We start from the raw sequence: 17,913 nt of genomic DNA on the forward strand, positions 1-17,913 counted from the left end.
AATATAATGATGAGGTGCATGAAGACACTCAACCAAATAATGAAAAAGAACCAGATAATGGTGTTGAGATAGAACCACCTATTGATCTTGATAACCCACAACCCAAAAATAAAAGGTATGATAAAAGAGACTTTGTTGCTAGAAAACACGGTAAAGAAAGAGAACCATGGGTTCAAAAACCTATGCCTTTTCCACCCAAGTCAACTAAAAGTAATGATGATGAAGAATTTGAACGCTTTGCTGAAATGCTGAGGCCAGTCTTTTTGCGTACTCGCTTGACTGATATCTTGAAGATGCCACCTTATGCAAAGTATATGAAAGACATCATCACAAATAAGAGAAAAATACCAGAAGCTGAAATCTCCACTATGCTTGCTAATTACAGTTTCAAAGATGGAGTACCCAAAAATACTTGGAGATCCGGGAATACCAACTATACCTTGCTCTATCAAAAAGAATTATGTGAAAACTGCTTTGTGTGACTTAGTAGCTGGTGTTAGTGTTATGCCTTTCTCTCTATATAAAAGAATTCACTTGAATAAACTTACACCTACTGAAATATCTTTGCAAATGGCTGACAAATCAACTGCCATACCAATCGGTATCTGTGAGGGTGTGCCCGTTGTTGTTGCTAATGTTACTATTTTGACTGACTTTGTTATACTTGAGATGCCCGAGGACGACAACATGTCGATTATCCTTGGTAGACCCTTCTTGAATACTGCAGGAGCTGTTATTTATTGCAATAAAAGCAAGGTCACTTTCCATATCAATGGTAATGAGCATACGGTGCACTTTCCGAAGAAACAATTCCAAGTGAATGGTATTAATTTTATTAAAAAATCTCCGACAATCACTATTGGAAGTTTTCAAATACCTCTACCTATTGTCAAAAAGAAATATGAAATGCTTATTGTTGGGGAAATGCATATCCCCGTTGAGGTAACTTATTGATCTATGAAATTTCTTCGGTTTCATGCTAATCGAAAGTGGTTGTTAATAAGACCTGATCAACCTTATTAATGAATCATTTTTGAACGGTATGAAGTTGATGAATTTAGTAAGCACTACCTTCTGTCCCCACTTTTTGTTTTATGCTTTTATTAGTTAAAAAAATAAAATGCCATGTTTTGTCTGTTTTCTGAATTTCCCGTGCAATAAAAAATGACCCAAAAATAAAAGTTCTCAGAATGCCTGAAAATTTTATATGAATTTTTTCTGAATATTTAAGGATTTTTGGTGCAAAAATTACCATAGGGAGGTGCACCAGGTGGGCACAACCCACCTGGGCGCGCCAGAGCCCCCAGGCGCGCCCTGGTGGGTTGTGGTCCCCACGTGGGCCCCCTCACTTATCTCTTCAGCCCACATTGTCACCTACCTCCAGAAAAAAATCACTCTTGCTCTCTCTCCCATGTTCTTGAGCTCAAACCCGTGGATTTCGATCTCTTTGCTCGAAGCTCCGTTTCCGAAACTGTTTCGGGGGATTGTTGCTTGGTATGTGACTCCATCATTTGTCCAATTAGTTTTTGTTATAGTGGCTTATACTTTGAATAAATATCTACTCTTGGTGCTACTGTAGATGTGCTTGCATGTTCAATTCTTAATGTTCTAAGTAGTTTGAATGCTTGCTATGGCATCTATGTATCCCTATGAGTAGTTGCTATTAGTTTTGTGAAGATTTGTTGGAAAAAATTTGTGAACTAAAAATTCGGATTTTTGTTCATAGGAAAAATTGTACGCGGACATGAATATCTTCAGGAAATTTGGCTCTAGGAAGAACTCCAAGGGTGTTATTGGGGAGTCTTCTGACAATGATCTCCACCTTCGGAGGTTGGCGGAGGTACGGCCGTGCGAATGGCCGCATGTCCCATTCCTGCAAGAAGCTGGAATTCATGAGGAGTCCATGCAATTCATTGCCAATGCCGGTCTCACTGACTTCATCGCAAATGAGTGTGACCAACACCAAATCCTCACAAATGCCTTTGTTCAAAGCTTTACATTCTTGCCTAGAAATAATCCTTGTGAAGTGAGCTTTGATTTGTATGCTGAAAACCACCAGATACCACTTACTGAATTTTGTGACATGTGCATGATCCCGTCTGATGGGAGCTTGGCTGAGCCTAGGCCAGCTGAGTTTGAGGATTTCTGTCGCACTTTGACAGTGGGTGATGACAGGAGAGTGTCAGCCATCACTGCCGGTGGCTTACATTTTCCTGTTGTTTGTTACTTTGCACTCTTTATTACCAAATGCTTGCTTGCTAGGGAGAAGGTGGGTGCACTTAGTTCACCAGACCTTGCCGTTTTACGTCGTGCAATAGAGGGCGACAACACCTATAGCTTGGAGTTATTGTGGCTCGTCGCCTCCATCTTAATAAATCTCAAGGGAAAATACATGGTGGGATTTTTGCTACTCGTTTGGCAGATCACTTCGAGGTTGCGATCCTCCCCCATGATGTCCCTCTTACCACAGTTTACCTAGACCATGCAGCCATGTATCACCATCACTTTCTTGAACATGATAGTCCTAATATTGCCATTCCTTATAACTTGGTCTATAGCATTGACACTCGTGATGTTATACCCTTGCCTGCACCTGCTCTATTTGATTCTGTTGCTAGGGGCGGATACTGGATTATGCCTGTAGACATCCTCGCCTACTGGAATGCTCAGGCTGCTGCCGAGGCTGCACAGGCACCTCCGCGGTGGGATGTGTGGATGCCCGCTCCTCAGGATCCCTACTACCCTCCAGGCTACTGATCGATTACCACCTTAGGCCAAAAGCCTAAGCTTGGGGGAGTACGTGTTTCTCACCGACATTATATTCATGTTCACATATCGTTCTATCTGTCGGTGCTCACACTTTTCATTGTATCATCCATGCTTAGATTTATTTTCTTGCTTTCTTCTTGTGTGTTTGAAAAATTTGAGAAAAACCAAAAAAATAGTTGTAGTAATTTACTTTCTATGCATGCTTAGTAGTAGTATTAAAAAGGAAAATCCAAAAAGATTTCCTTGTTCTTCTTTTGCTTGTTGGGAGCTTTCCCATGTAAATAGTTTTTCTCATTTTTGCTTTTCCCTTTTATTTGCTTGTTGAAGAAAACCAAAAACTCAAAAAAATATTGTAGTGTGTTTCTCTGAACTTCTTTTCTTTTTTATTCGAGTTGTACCAAGGAGAAGACCACGATGAAAATGTTGAGTGGTTCTCATATGAATAACTGTTGAACTAATAAAGAACCCGTTTTACCTTGTCTTCTCCTGTTGAATAAAATGTTTGCAGATTCCAGCTTAGTCCATGGCACTCTTGCACTATTATTATTTTCATATCATTCGGTCGTGCAAGTGAAAGGAAATAATGACGATATTCGATGAGTTGGCCGTGGCAAAGAGAAACTGGTATGAACTCGACTTGCTCTGTCTGTGTAAATATGTTTAACCTAGTGCCCATGATTCAGCCCATTATGATTAAACATGTTTGCAATGACAATTAGAGATTATAGTTTCTCATGTCGTGCATAAGTAGCTGGGAGTCAATAATGATTTATCCTGGATATCAACATAGCGTTAAAATGATTGTGATGTAATATGATGATATTGTATCCTCCTCTGGATGTTCGACTAGCTTGACTCGGTACATGTTCATGCATGTAGTTGAATCAAAACCAACATAGCCTCTATAATATTTATGTTCATGGTGTTCATATTGTTGGGGAACATAGTAATTTCAAAATATTCCTATGCACACGCAAGATCGTGGTGATGCATAGCAACGAGAGGGGTGAGTGTCATCCACGTACCCTCGTAGACTGTAAGCGGAAGCATTATGACAACGCGGTTGATGTAGTCATACGTCTTCACGATCGACCGATCCTAGTACCGAACATATGGCACCTCCGCGATCTGCACATGTTCTCACGATCTAGTAGAGCTTTGAGGGACAGTTTCGTCAGCACGACGGCGTGATGACGGTGATGATGAAGCTACCGACGTAGGGCTTCGCCTAAGCACTGCTACGATATGACCGAGGTGGAATATGGTGGAGGGGGGCACCGCACACGGCTTGGAACAACCAACTTGTGTGCCCTAGGGTGCCCCTGCCCCCTTATATAAAGGAGCAAGGGGGGAGGCCGTCCGGCCCTTGGTGCGCCCAAGGAAAGGAGGAATCCTCCTCCTAGTAGGAGTAGGATTCATCCTTTCCTAGTCCTACTAGGAAGGAGGAAGGGGTAAGGAAAGAGAGGGAGAGGGAGAGGGAAAGAGGGGCCGCACCCCTCCCCTAGTCCAATTTGGACTCCCCTTGGGAGGGGGTGTGCCACCTCCTGGGCTGCTGCACTCTCTCTCCCCTAAGGCCCACTAAGGCCCAATATTTCCCCGGGGGGTTCCGGTAACCCCTCCGGCACTCCGGTTTTCTCCGAAATCACCCGGAACACTTCCGGTGTCCGAATATAGCCGTCCAATATATCAATCTTTATGTCTCGGCCATTTTGAGACTCCTCGTCATGTCCGTGATCACATCCGAGACTTCGAGCTATCTTCGGTACATCAAAACACATAAACTCACAATATCGGTCGTCACCGAATGTTAAGCGTGCGGACCATACGGGTTCGAGAACTATGTAGACATGACCGAGATTCATCTTTGGTCAATAACCAATAGCGGAACCTAGATGCTCATATTGGTTCCTTTGTCAATGGTATGTTACTTGCCCGAGATTCGATCGTCGGTATCTCAATAGGTAGTTCAATCTCGTTACCGGCGAGTCTCTTTACTCACTCCGTAACGCATCATCCCGCAACTAACTCATTACTCACATTGCTTGCAAGGCTTATATTGATGTGCATTACCGAGTGGGCCCAGAGATACCTCTCTGACAATTGGAGTGACAAATCCTAATCTTGATCTATGCCAACTCAACAAGTACCATCGGAGACACCTGTAGAGCACCTTTATAATCACCCAGTTACGTTGTGACATTTGGTAGCACACAAAGTGTTCCTCCGGTATTCGGGAGTTGCATAATCTCATAGTCATAGGAACATGTATAAATCATGAAGAAAGCAATAGCAATATAGTAAACGATCAAGTGCTAAGCTAACAGAATGGGTCAAGTCAATCACATCATTCTCTAATGATGTGATCCCATTAATCAAATGACAACTCATGTCTATCGTTAGGAAACTTAACCATCTTTGATTCAACGAGCTAGTCAAGTAGAGGCATACTAGTGACACTCTGTTTGTCTATGTATTCACACATGTACTAAGTTTCCGGTTAATACAATTGTAGCATAAATAATAAACATTTATCATGATATAAGGAAATATAAATAACAACTTTATTATTGCCACTTGGGCATATTTCCTTCAGTCTCCCACTTGCACTAGAGTCAATAATCTAGATTACACAGTAATGATTCTAACACCCATGGAGTCTTGGTGTTGATCATGTTTTGCTCATGAGAGAGGCTTAGTCAACGGGTCTGCAGCATTCATATCCATATGTATCTTGCAAATCTCTATGTCTCCCTCCTTCATTTGATCGCGGATGGAATTGAAGCGTCTCTTGATGTGCTTGGTTCTCTTGTGAAATCTGGATTCCTTTGCCAAGGCAATTGCGCCAGTATTGTCACAAAAGATTTTCATTGGACCCGATGCACTAGGTATGACACCTAGATCGGATATGAACTCCTTCATCCAGACTCCTTCATTTGCTGCTTCCGAAGCAGCTATGTACTCCGCTTCACATGTCGATCCCACCACGACACTTTTCTTAGAACTGCACGAACTAACAGCTCCACCGTTCAATATAAATACGTATCCGGTTTGTGACTTAGAGTCATCCGGATCAGTGTCAAAGCTTGCATCGACGTAAACATTTACGACGAGCTCTTTGTCACCGCCATAAACGAGAAACATATCCTTAGTCCTTTTCAGGTATTTCAGGATGTTCTTGACCGCTGTCCAGTGATCCACTCCTGAATTACTTTGGTTCCTCCCTGCTAAACTTATAGCAACGCACACATCAGGTCTGGTACACAGCATTGCATACATGATAGAGCCTATGGTTGAAGCATAGGGAACACCTTTCATTTTCTCTCTATCTTCTGCAGTGGTCGGGCATTGAGTCTGACTCAATTTCACACCTTGTAATACAGGCAAGAACCCTTTCTTTGCTTGATCCATTTTGAACTTCTTCAAAACTTTATCAAGGTATGTGCTTTGTGAAAGTCCAATTAAGCGTCTTGATCTATCTCTATAGATCTTGATGCCCAATATATAAGCAGCTTCACCGACGTCTTTCATTGAAAAACTCTTATTCAAGTATCCTTTTATGCTATCCAGAAATTCTATATCATTTCCAATCAACAATATGTCATCGACATATAATATTAGAAATGCTACAGAGCTCCCACTCACTTTCTTGTAAATACAGGCTTCTCCAAAAGTCTGTATAAAACCAATGTTTTGATCACACTATCAAAACATTTATTCCAACTCCGAGATGCTTGCACCACTCCATAAATGGATCATTGGAGCTTGCACACTTTGTTAGCATCCTTTGGATCGACAAAACCTTCAGGTTGCATCAAATACAACTCTTCTTCCAGAAATTCATTCAGGAATGCAGTCTTTACATCCATTTGCCAAATTTCATAATCATAAAATGCAGCAATTGCTAACATGATTCAGACAGACTTAAGCATCGCTACGGGTGAGAAGGTCTCATCGTAGTCAACTCCTTGAACTTGTCGAAAACCTTTCGCAACAAGTCGAGCTTTGTAGACAGTAAAATTACCGTCAGCGTTAGTCTTCTTCTTGAAGATCCATTTATTCTCGATGGCTTGCCGATCATCGAGAAAGTCAACCAAAGTCCACACTTTGTTCTCATACATGGATCCCATCTCAGATTTCATGGCCTCAAGCCATTTCGCGGAATCTGGGCTCATCATCGCTTCCTCATAGTTCGTAGGTTTGTCATGGTCAAGTAACATGACCTCCAGAACAGGATTACCGTACCACTCTGGTACAGATCTTACTCTGGTTGACCTACAAAGTTCGGTAGTAACTTGATGTGAAGTTACATGATCTTCATCATTAGCTTCCTCACTAATTGGTGTAGGAGTCACAGGAACAAATTTCTGTGATGAACCACTTTCCAATAAGGGAGCAAGTAAAGTTACCTCATCAAGTTCTACTTTCCTCCCACTCACTTCTTTCGAGAGAAACTCCTTCTCTAGAAAGGATCCATTCTTAGCAACGAATGTCTTGCCTTCAGATCTGTGATAGAAGGTGTACCCAACAGTCTCCTTTGGGTATCCTATGAAGACATATTTCTCTGATTTGGGTTCGAGCTTATCAGGTTGAAGCTTTTTCACATAAGCATCACTGCCCCAAACTTTAAGAAACGGCAACTTTGGTTTCTTGCCAAACCACAGTTCATAAGGTGTCGTCTTAACGGATTTAGATGGTGCACTATTTAACGTGAATGCAGCTGTCTCTAAAGCATAACCCCAAAACGATAGCGGTAAATCAGTAAGAGACATCATAGATCGCACCATATCTAGTAAAGTACGGTTATGACGTTCGGACACACCATTACGCTGTGGTGTTCTGGGTGGCGTGAGTTGCGAAACTATTCTGCATTGTTTCAAATGAAGACCAAACTCGTAACTCAAATATTCTCCTCCATGATCAGATCGTAGAAACTTTATTGTCTTGTTACGATGATTTTCCACTTCACTCTGAAATTCTTTGAACTTTTCAAATGTTTCAGACTTATGTTTCATCAAGTAGATATACCCATATCTGCTCAAATCATCTGTGAAGGTGAGAAAATAACGATACCCGCCGCGAGCCTCAACATTCATTGGACCACAAACATCAGTATGTATGATTTCCAAAAAATCTATTGCTCGCACCATCGTTCCGGAGAACGGAGTTTTAGTCATCTTGCCCATGAGGCATGGTTCGTAAGTACCAAGTGATTCCAAAAGTCCATCAGAATGGAGTTTCTTCATGCGCTTTACACCAATATGACACAATTGGCAGTGCCACAAATAAGTTGCACTATCATTATCAACTCTGCATCTTTTGGCTTCAACATTATGAATATGTGTATCACTACTATCGAGATTCAACAAAAATAGACCACTCTTCAAGGGTGCATGACCATAAAAGATATTACTCATATAAATAGAACAACCACTATTCTTTGATTTAAATGAATAACCGTCTCGCATCAAACAAGATCCAGATATAATGTTCATGCTCAACGCTGGCACCAAATAACAATTATTCAGGTCTAAAACTAATCCCGAAGGTAGATGTAGAGGTAGCGTGCCGACCGCGATCACATCGACTTTGGAACCATTTCACACGTGCATCGTCACCTCGTCCTTAGCTAATCTTCACTTAACCCGTAGTCCCTGTTTCGAGTTGCAAATATTAACAACAGAACCAGTATCAAATACCCAGGTGCTACTGCAAGCATTAGTAAGGTACACATCAATAACATGTATATCACCTATACCTTTGTTCACCTTTCCATCCTTCTTATCCGCCAAATACTTGGGGCAGATCCGCTTGAAGTGACCAGTCCCTTTGCAGTAGAAGCACTTAGTCTTAGGCTTAGGTCCAGACTTGGGCTTCTTAACTTGAGCAGCAACTTGCTTGCCGTTCTTCTTGAAGTTCCCCTTCTTCCCTTTACCCTTTTTCTTGAAACTGATGGTCTTGTTGACCATCAACACTTGATGCTCCTTCTTGATTTCTACCTCTGCAGCCTTTAGCATTGTGAAGAGCTCGGGAATTGTCTTATCCATCCCTTGCATGTTATAGTTCATCACGAAGCTCTTGTAGCTTGGTGGCAATGATTGAAGAATTCTGTCAATGACACTATCATCCGGAAGATTAACTCCCAGTTGAATCAAGTGATTGTTATACACAGACATTTTGAGTATATGTTTCTTGCAGCTGTAGAACTTATTGGAGACTTCATATCTCTCAATCTGGGCATTTGCTTGAAATATTAACTTCAACTCCTGGAACATCTCATAAGCTCCATGACGTTCAAAACGTCGTTGAAGTCCCGGTTCTAAGCCGTAAAGCATGGCATACTGAACTATCGAGTAGTCATCAGCTTTGCTCTGTAGACGTTCATAACATCTGGCGTTGCTCCTGCAGCGGGTTTGGCACCTAGCGGTGCTTCCAGGACGTAATTCTTCTGTGCAGCAATGAGGATAATCCTCAAGTTATGAACCCAGTCCATTTAGTTGCTACCATCATCTTTCAACTTAGCTTTCTCTAGGAACGCATTAAAATTCAACGGAACAACAGCACGGGCCATCTACCTACAACAACATAGACATGCAAAATACTATGAGGTACTAAGTTCATGATAAATTAAAGTTCAATTAATCAAATTACTTAAGAACTCCCACTTAGATAGACATCTCTCTAATCATCTAAGTGGTCACGTGATCCATATCAACTAAACCATGTCCGATCATCACGTGAGATGTTGTAGTTTTCAATGGTGAACATCACTATGTTGATCATATCTACTATGTGATTCACGCTCGACCTTTCGGTCTCAGTATAGCTTATCAAACCCGATCATCACGTGGTGTCTTGGCACGACGAACTTTCGCAACGGTGCATACTCAGGGAGAACACTTATACCTTGAAATTTAGTGGGAGATCATCTTATAATGCTACCGCCAATCTAAGCAAAATAAGATGCATAAAAGATAAACATCACATGCAATAAATATAACTGATATGATATGGCCATCATCATCTTGTGCCTTTGATCTCCATCTCCAAAGCACCGTCATGATCACCATCGTGACCGGCGCGACACCTTGATCTCCATCGTAGCATCGTTGTCGTCTTGCCAACTATTGCTTCTACGACTATCGCTGCCATTTAGTGATAAAGTAAAGCAATTACATGGCGATTCCATTTCATACAATAAAGCGACAACCATATTGCTCCTGCCAGTTGCCGATAACTCCGTTACAAAACATTATCATCTCATACAATAGAATTTAGCATCATATTTTGACCATATCACATCACAGCATGCCTTGCAAAAACAAGTTAGACGTCCTCTACTTTGTTGTTTCAAGTTTTACGTGGCTACTACGGGCTGAGCAAGAACCGTTGATGCGGAGCATCCCATGATCACGCCCATCGACACCACCTCAACTATACAAGCTCCAAGTGGACCCATGAAAAGATCTAGGGCCCGGGCTATTCAATCCGAGGTGACATCACTCCTACTTGAGTTTCCCTCCTGTTCAAGTGAGACATGGCTACTGCCTAAGTCTGAGATGCTATGTGTGATCAGGTACAACGCTCAAGACACGGAGCCAAGGGCTGAAGAAGAAGAGACAGGCGTCAACACTCTGGACAGCCCGGAACCTCCGGCCAGAGCCCGGAACTTCCGGCCCCCGGACCCTCCGGCCGACCCGGAGCTTCCGGCCCCCGACGTCTTCGACCAGCCCAGGCGTGCCAACTCTCTGGCTAGCCCGGAACCCGTCCCGGACCTTCCGGCCCCCGGAACCCGTCCCGGACCTTCCGGCCCCCGGAACCTCCGGCCAGCCCGAACCTTCCGGCCCCCGGACGCCAACCCTGCTCCACCCGCGCCAACTCTATGGTTAGGCCGGACCCTCCCCGGAACCTCCGCCGCCCGGAACTTCCGGCCTCACCCGGAGCTTCCGGCCCTGCCTGCGCGCAGCGACTTGGGCCGAGGCCCGTGTACCCTTTCGTCACTTAGACTATAAATACTCTTCTCCTACCTACGTTTTAGGGTTAGCATTGGTTTAGCTAATACTTGAGATAGAGCATTGCTCATCCATTACGGACCTACTCCACGAGAGAGACTGCGGCCCCTCTATGGAGAAGATCCCCTTGGATTCAAGACCTCCTTTACGGAGAAGACCATCATCAAGACCTCCTCTCGGAGAAGAATCGCTTACCTCTTGTATCGTCCTTTGTTGACTTTGGATCTTGTATCTCACCTTTGTGTTCATCGATCTAGCGCATGTGTGATCTATTCTTGTTGGTTGAGTGTTTCTCTTGTTTTCCCCCGTGATTTCCCTCGTGTTCTTCCGCGCGTTATTCGTGTTCCTCATAGGGATCCTCACCAAACGTGAAAGATCGGTCGTACGGAGTTCCACTCCACATCATCTTGGTATCATGAGCCACGTTGATCACGTTTTTGGAGCCCCTACCCTTTGTTTTCTAGCTTGATTTTTTTGATTTCGTCCTAATTCTGAAAATCCCCACCAAAAATAACCCCCAATTTTTTTTGTGATTTGTTGGTGTGATGAAGTTTTGTTGGATTTGATCCGTCAATTTTGTGTGTGGCTCATAGATCTAGCTTCCCCACCCTTCTTTTCTACCAATTTTTTTCGTTTCCCCTTCGGATTTGGGTTTTTCCTCAAGTTTTTCCGCCCAAATCCACGATCCCCAATTCTCTGTTCTTGCGAGTTTCGCGACCACCGGAACTTCCGGCCACACCAGGACCTTCCGCCCCCCCCGGACCTTCCGGCCACCCCGGAACCTCCGGAACCCGGACCTTCCGTCTTGCCCGGACCTTCCGGCTTAGACAGAAAGTTCGCACATCTTCGACGATTTCCGCTACTTCGACAACTCCGTCCACGGTGAAGCGGCATCTTCGCCAATGTACTGAAGACCGTGCACTACGACAACGACTACAATCTCATCCTTTTGAAACCTTCAACCGTAAGCAAGGACGGTAATCTCGACGACATCTTTGTCTAATCCTTTTCATTTGCTTTGATAACCACATAGCCCATCTTTGCATACCTTACCCATCGAGACTAGCCTTTGAGTATTGCCGGCAACGTGACTTGTGCACATTTAGTGGTAATACTCTCCCATAGCATACATACCAACTCATCGTGGTGCATATCTTGGTATCATCTCTTGTGTCACAAAGTTGTCATCGCATATACTTAATTGCTATCTCGGTTCGTAAAGCATTGCATGAGAAAAGAGCTCAAACAACAAAGAGCCAAACAAGCTTTTAAGCAAACGGGAAAGATAAGCAAAGAGCTTATAAGCAAGAACCATAGCATCATACAATATTAAGATTGTCATACTCGATCATCTTGGATACTTGGGATAGAAGTTGTTGCAATTTTGCTTAGTAGGTTGTGCACAAGTTTCATATCCGCCTATTGTGCAATAGTGCTAGCGTCTCTCTAGTGTTGTGCAACAAGAGCATTTTTGTGGATTCCACATTTTGGCTCACCCTTGGTTGCACGACCCCACTTATCTATTTGCGTGTGTGTTTCCGTGTACCTTATCTTGCTATTGGTCTACTTGTTGCATTTGCAAAGTTGCGAATCTTTTCCAACATTATTGAGTCTCACTTACAATTGCATCAAATTTTGTGCCACCATCCTAACCAAGCTCCACCATAAGCTTTTACTTGTGTAGGTGTGAGAAACCGACAAGAATTGGTACCAATTGTGCTATTTCCTTGTTACACATTGAGTGATCGTTGATCCATCATCAACATCGGTCAAGGTACATTTGGTATTGGTTCTTCTCTTTCTCCCGCTCACAATTTTTGTTTGGAATGATGGATAGGCCAACCACTTCTAACAACCCACTCTTCTTGGAGCAAGACGATGACATGTCATCCTATGTCACCAAGAGCCACCTCTTCGGTGCACAATGAGCTTTGCATCAAGAGCAACAAGCAATGAGCGAACGCATCGACAACCTCGCCACCGACTTGCGCCTCTCCGAGAAATGTACAAGGGACTACTTTGACAACAAGATCGACGAACACAAGCACGAGAATGACGCAAGAATGGACGAGATTCGTGCCTTGTTGTTCAACCGCTCTTATACCACTTTGTCCTACTCAAGAAGGAGCTGCTCGAGTCGACACTCCGACGACACTATCTCCGGCTGAAGTACCCCGACTTCGAACACTCTTCGTCGTGCCGCGCGTCAAGATCGTCATGCCAACCGCAATCCGCTACACGACACCAACTCTCAAGAGCTCCGACAACGTCAAACCCAAGCGACATTCGCGCAAGCACAAGAGCGACAACGACAACAACAACAAGAGGAGCAAGCGCGATAACACCAAGAAGCACAAGATGCCGAGGCACAACGTCAAGAACAAGAACTACGTGAAGCTCAAGCACTCGAAGCACAACAAGCCCTCCGAGATTCAAGTAGAGTCGTCGCCACGCGCAACCGGCAAGCTCGTGAACAAGAAGAAGCTCTTCGTGATGAAGTCCCAGAACGCATCTATGAAGCACGAGCACATCGTCAAGCTCCTCAAGCTCCTCGTCAAGCTCGACAAGATCCACCACAACCTGGACAAGTTCCTCCACTAGCTCAACGAGTACCCCAAGTTCGCCAAGCACATGATGACTATGAAGAGCCACGCCGACAAGAAGAACATGAGGTTGACAACCCTCCTCGCCAAGAGCAACATGAGGTTGACAATCCTCCACGTCAAGGGTGTCATCATCCCCGACCCCAACACAATGAAGAACAACGCTATGGCAAGCTAAAGTTCACCATGCCAAAGTTCACCGGAAGCAATGACCCCAAAGAGTACATCTCATGGGCATTGAAGGTCGACAAAATCTTCCGCTTGCACAACTACGAAGAAGAGAAGAAGATCGCAATGGCATCCCTTGAATTCCAAGACTACGTCCTCATTTGGTGGGAACAAGCACTACAAAAAAAGACACCTCTGTGACATTTTGCGCCGAACGAATTTTTTTCTGTCATACATATGACACTTCTATGACGATAATTGTGACAAAACCGGTATCATCATAGATGTGGTGGGCTCCTACTTCTATGACAAAAAATCATGACAGAAAATGGGCTTTTCGTCCTAGGCAGGCCGGAGACGCAGCTGCATGACATTCTTTGGGCCATCCATGACGGAAAAAACCGTGGTAGAAGCGAGGGCGAGGAAAATTTCGGGGAGTTCCCGGTTACGATGGTAGGTCGGGGGCCGAGCGATGCGCGTTTCTCTCGTACACGTACGCGCGTGTGTGCGAGGCGTTGGCTCTAACTGAACCCGAGCGAGGCGTTGGGCTCTAACTGAACCCGAGCGATTGCACTGCAGGCTACGCGTTACTGAACCCGAGCGATAGATCGATGGCTGTTAACTGAACCCGATCGAGCGATTCCTTCGCTACTGCTGCTAACTGAAGCCGATCGATGCTGCCTCTGGGATGAACAGTGAGCGTTGCAGGGGGTTTGGATGAACAGTGAGCGGTGGCGTTGCCTCTAGATGAACAGGACCCCGTGGTGTGGTGGAGGGCTGGATGGACAGTAGGCGGTGGAGGGGTGCCCGTGGAGGGGTGGTTGAACAGGACCCCGTGGTGTGGAGGGCTGGATGAATAGTAGACGGTGGAGGGGTGCCCGTGGAGGGGTGGTTGAACAGTAGCCGGTGGAGTAGCGCGCGGTGGAGGCTGGATGAACAGGAGCCCGTGGAGGCTAGAGGAGGTCAACGGTAGCCCGTGGAGGCTGGAGGAGGTCGACGGTGGAGATGAACAGTATCCCGTGGAGTCCCGTTTTGCAGTACGCCACACCCCTCGCGATGAACAGGACCCCCGTTTCGTCCGTAGGAGGTCCGTTTCGTCCGTTTTGCGGTACGCCACACCCCTCCTGATCAATAGGACCCCCGTTTCGACCGTAGGAGGTCCGTTTCCTCCGTTTTGCGGTACGCCACACCCCTCCCGATCAACAAGACCCCGTTCCAAACGTAGGAGGTCCGTTTCCTCCGTTGTGCGGTACGCCAGGCCTTGTTTCCATCGGCTGTTCCGTCCAAGCCCTCCCGATGAACACGACCATGCATTCCGTTCTGACCCAGCCGGTTGGCTCCCATGCGTTCCGTTGCCTCCCGATGAACACGACGCATTCCGTTGCCTCCCCATGAACACGACGCATTCCGTTGCCTCCATATGAACACGACGACGATCATGTTTCTCCGTTCCGACCCAGCCATGTACACGAGCCCTGGCCCTACGTATGCGCCAGTAGGCGTTCGAGACCCCGCCCGTATGTACTCATACGTGGCCGTATTTTCTTTCTTGCACCCTGGCCGCTGTACGTATGTGTACATGCTACGTGCGCGCCTCTACTATGACACGTACGCGCCTCTACTACGACACGTGCACGCCTCTACATCCACCAGTATATATGTACGTACACATTCGCGACCAGTTGACAACGGTACGTACGCTTCGACCAGGTGGGTCCCGACTGTCAGGCACTTCCTTGCCTGCGAAGATGTAGCTGGTGGGTCCCAGCAGTCAGGGGGGCGAATCATTTTTTTGCCCGGACGCACTTCCTTGCGTGCGAAGATGTAGCTGGTGGGTCCCCGCAGTCAGGGGCAAACATTTTTTTCGCGAAATACGGTGGCCCGTCCGGTGGGTCCCCGCTGTCAGATGGAGGAATAATTATTTTGCACGTAATAAGGAGGCACTTCCTTGCCGCGGCCGTGGACGCAGCTGTCAGACTCTCCACGTACAGTCCACGTCCGATGGAAGCCGTTCCTTGACCATGTTGACCACGCCGCGCCGAGAGCACCAGGGCGGTCGACGACGGCGAGGCCTAGGAAGGGGACGACGCGGAGCCGGGGAAGACGCGGCAGCGGATGCCCACGCGTAGAGGAGTACGAGGGTGCACTGGTTCGCTGCGGTGTGAGGCTGCCGTCGCCGCAGAATAACAGGGGGTGTGGGTGAGTAGAGGGATGGCCTGGCCAGCGGTGGGAGTAGTAGGGGGCGGTGAGGCCTCCGCTACATCGCAGCCAGCCACGGGAGGCAGGAGCACGAGGTACGACCGGCGCTGGTTTGGGCGGCTGGAGCAAGAAGACCAGAGGTTGAAGAAGCACTACGGCCGTTGGATGGACATCGTACAGTCAATGGAACTAGAATCGTTCATGTTGACTAAGTTGACAAAGCCCTCCGTCCCCGTCAACTTAGTAGGCCCACAAGTCAGCCTGCCACTATACTGGGTCCCAGCTAACAGGGGGTATTCATTTTTTTATGCGTAATAAGGAGGCACTTCCTTGCGTGCGAAGATATAGCTGGTGGGTCCGAGCTGTCAGCGGCGGTAACTTTTTTTCGCGAAATACAGAGGCCCTTTCGGTGGGTCCCTGATGTCAGGTGGAGGAATCATTATTTTGCGCGTAATAAGGAGGCATTTCCTTGCGTGCGGCCATGGACCCAGCTGTCGGCCTCTCCACGTACAGTCCACTTCAGATGCATGTCGGTCGTTGACCACGTTGACCAGGCCGCGCCGAGAGCACCAGGGCGGTGGACGACGGCGAGGCCTAGGAAGGGAACGACACGGAGGCAGGGAAGACTCGGCAGTTGTTTCCCACGCGGAGGGGAGTTCGACTGTACGAGGGTTTACTGGTTCGTCTGCAGTCGCCGGAGAATAACAGCAGGTGTGGGTGAGTAGAGGGATGGCTAGGCCACCGATGGGAGTACGGTGGGGCGGTGAGGCCTGCGCGGCACTAGAGCCGGCCACGGGGAGGAGGGAGCAGGCAGTCCCGCCGGCGCTTGTTTGAGCGGCTGGAGCAGGAAGAGCAGAGATTGAAGAAGCACGACGGCCGTTGGATGGCCATCCAACAGTCACTGCTTGTGTCTCAACCTTTTTTTAGGAAAGCCTCAAATCTGTGGAAAACCGCATACAACCCATCTGCCATTATTTCTAATAATTTACAGCCCATTTGCTAATTATTAAGGTTTTTTTGGAGCCCATATTCTTTTCGTTAGCATTACAGCCCATATTGTGGCCACGGTTAAAAAATTATACGAAATTTTGCATATTTCGGTGCGGTCCGAACTGTTTTTAATCCCGAAATTTCGACTCACATTCAAACTAATTTTAAAAATAAATGTATATCAATATAAAATCCAACAAATTCTCCACGCATAAAAATTAATGTAATTTAAAATCTCGAAATGAAAAAAAAGATATTTGAAACTAATTGCCGGTTTCATTTGTTTTAAAAATGTACAACCCATTTCTCATTACTGATGGGCCATTTTCTCGGCCAGCCGAACGAAAGCTCTCCTCGTCTTGAAAGATTTGCAGCCCAACAGGCCTGACAAAGCGACTTACTTGGCAAATCACAAAAAAACTGGACTGTGGCCGTGGACCCACCTGTCAGCCTCTCCACGTACAGTACTCTTCCGATGGAAGTCGTTCCTTGACCACCTTGACCACGCCGCGCGGAGAGCACTAAGGCGGTGGACGACGACGAGGCCTAGGAAGGGGACGACGCGGAGCCGGGGAAGACGCGGCAGTGGAAGCCCGCGCGGAGAGGATTACGAGGGTTCACTGGTTCGGCTGCGGTGTGAGGCTGCCGTCGCCGCAGGGCCTGGCCAGCGGTGGGAATAGTAGGGGGCGGTGAGGCCTCCGCGGCAGCACAGCCGGCCATGGGAGGCAGGAGCATGCGGCACGACCGGCGCTGCTTTGGGCGGCTGGAGCAAGAAGACCAGAGGTTGAAGAAGCACTACGACCGTTGGATGGATATCGTACGGTCACATGAGCTAGAATCGTTCATATTGACTAAGTTGACAAAGCCCTTCGTCCCTGTCAACTTAGTAGGCCCACAAGTCAGCCTCCCACCAAGGTGGGTCCCAGCTAGCCGGGGGAGTATTCATTTTTTTGTGCGTAATAAGGAGGCACTTTCGGTGGGTCCGAGCTGACAGCGGGGGGAACGTTTTTTCGCGAAATACAGTGGCCCGTCAGGTGGGTCCCAGCAATCAGGGGGAAAACTTTTTTTTCACAAAATACGGTGGCCCGTGAAGTGGGTCCCTGGTGTCAGTTGGAGGAATCATTATTTTCCGCGTAATAAGGAGGCACTTACTTGCTGCGGCCGTGGACCCAGCT

The sequence above is a fragment of the Triticum aestivum genome, chromosome 2D, assembly GCF_018294505.1.
Source record: "Triticum aestivum cultivar Chinese Spring chromosome 2D, IWGSC CS RefSeq v2.1, whole genome shotgun sequence".
Taxonomy (NCBI): Eukaryota; Viridiplantae; Streptophyta; class Magnoliopsida; order Poales; family Poaceae; genus Triticum; species Triticum aestivum.